Raw genomic sequence first — 2500 nt, 5'->3', positions numbered from 1 at the left:
ATTTTCGCCATATTTGCCAAATTCGCTTCTTTCGCCAACTTTTTTGGGCCCCCTTCACTGCTTTGTGTTTTGCCTCGTTGGCGATTATGGCAAAATTGTCATTTTCGCCATATTTGACAAATTCGCTTCTTTCGCCAACTTTTATGGGCCCCCTTCAGTGGTTTGTGTTTTGCCTCGTTGGCGATTGTGGCAAAATTGTCATTTTCGTCAAATTTGCCAAATTCGCCGCTTTCGCCAATTTTTATGGGCCTCCTTCACTGCTTTGTGTTTTTCCTCGTTGGCAATTGTGGCAAAATTGTCATTTTCGCCATATTTGCCAAATTCTCCGTTTTCGCCAACTTTTATGGGGCCCCTATACTGCTTTGTACTTTGCCTCGTTGCCGATTGTGGCAAAATTGTCATTTTCGCCATATTTGCCAAATTCACCGCTTTCGCCAACTGTTATGGGCTCCCTTCACTGCTTTGTGTTTTGCCTCGTTGGCGATTGTGGCAAAACTGTCATTTTCGTCATATTTGCCAAATTCGCCGCTTTTGCCAACTTTTATGGGCCTCCTTCACTGCTTTCTGTTTTCCCTCGTTGGCAATTGTGGCAAAATTGTCATTTTCGCCATATTTGCCAAATTCGTTTTTTTCGCCAACTTTTTTGGGCCCCCTTCACTGCTTTGTGTTCTGCCTTGTTGGCAATTGTTGCAAAATTGTCATTTTCGACATATTTGCCAAATTCGCCGCTTTCGGCAACTTTTATGGGCCCCCTTCACTGCTTTGTGTTTTGCCTCGTTGGCGATTGTGGTAAAATTGTCATTTTTGCCATATTTGCCAAATTCGCCGCTTTCCCCAACTTTTATGGCCCCCTTCAGTGCTTTGTGTTTTGCCTCGTTGGCAATTGTTGCAAAATTGTCATTTTCGACATATTTGCTAAATTTCCCGTTTTCTGCAACTTTTATGGGCCCCCTTCACTGCTTTGTGTTTTGCCTCGTTGGCGATTGTGACAAAATTATCATTTTCGTCATATTTGCCAAATTCGCCGCTTTCGCCAACTTTTATGGGCCTCCTTCACTGCTTTCTGTTTTTCCTCGTTGGCAATTTCGGCAAAATTGTCATTTTCGCCATATTTGCCAAATTTGCTTCTTTCGCCAACTTTTTTGGGCCTCCTTCACTGCTTTGTGTTTTGCCTCGTTGGCAATTGTTGCAAAATTGTCATTTTCGCCATATTTGCCCAATTCGCTTCTTTCGCCAACTTTTTTGGGCCCCCTTCACTGCTTTGTGTTTTGCCTCGTTGGCGATTGTGGCAAAATTGTCATTTTCGCCATATTTTAGAAATTCGCCGCTTTCGCCAACTTTTATGGGCCCCCTTCACTGCTTGGTGTTTTGCCTCGTTGGCAATTGTTGCACAATTGTTTTTTTCGACATATTTGCCAAATTCGCCGCTTTTAGCAACTTTTTTGGTCACCCTTCATTGGTTTGTGTTTTGTCTCTTTGGCCATTGTGGAAAAATTGTCTTTTTGTCCATATTTGCCAAATTCACTGCTTTCGCCAACTTTTTTGGGCCCTCTTCACCGCTTTGTATTTTGCCTGGTTTGCAATTGTTGCAAAATTGTCATTTTCGACATATTTGCCAAATTCGCCGCTTTCGGCAACTTTTATTGGCCTCCTTCATTGCTTTCAGTTTTTCCTCGTTGGCAATGGTGGCAAAATTGTCATTTTCGCCATATTTGCCAAATTCGCTTCTTTCGCCAACTTTTTTGGGCCCCCTTCACTGCTTTGTGTTTTGCCTCGTTGGCGATTGTGGCAAAATTGTCATTTTTGCCATATTTGCCAAATTCGCCGCTTTCGCCAACTTTTATGGGCCCACTTCACTGCTTGGTGTTTTGCCTCATTGGCAATTGTTGCACAATTGTCATTTTCGACATATTTGCCAAATTCGCCGCTTTCAGCAACTTTTTTGGCTCCCCTTTATTGGTTTGTGTTTTGCCTCGTTGGCTATTGTGGCAAAATTGTCAATTTCGCCATATTTGCCAAATTCGCCGCTTTCAGCAACTTTTTTGGGCCCCCTTTATTGGTTTGTGTTTTGCCTCGTTGGCGATTGTGGCAAAATTGTCATTTTCGCCATATTTGCCAAATTCGCCGCTTTCGCCAACTTTTATGGGCCCCCTTCACTGCTTTGCGTTTTGCCTCGTTGGCGATTGTGGAAAAATTGTCATTTTCGCCATATTTGCCAAATTCGCCGTTTTCGCCAACTTTTATAGGGCCCCTTCACTGCTTTGTGCTTTGCCTCGTTGGCGATTGTGGCAAAATTGTCATTTTTGCCATATTTGCCAAATTCGCCGCTTTCGCCAACTTTTATGGGCCCCCTTCACTGCTTGGTGTTTTGCCTGGTTGGCAATTGTTGCACAATTGTCATTTTCGACATATTCGCCAAATTCGCCGCTTTCAGCAACTTTTTTGGGCCCCCTTTATTGGTTTGTGTTTTGCCTCGTTGGCGATTGTGGCAAAATTGTCA

Source organism: Montipora foliosa, chromosome 1 (genome assembly GCF_036669935.1).
Source record: "Montipora foliosa isolate CH-2021 chromosome 1, ASM3666993v2, whole genome shotgun sequence".
Lineage (NCBI taxonomy): Eukaryota > Metazoa > Cnidaria > Anthozoa > Scleractinia > Acroporidae > Montipora > Montipora foliosa.
This window is presented reverse-complemented; position numbering follows the sequence as displayed.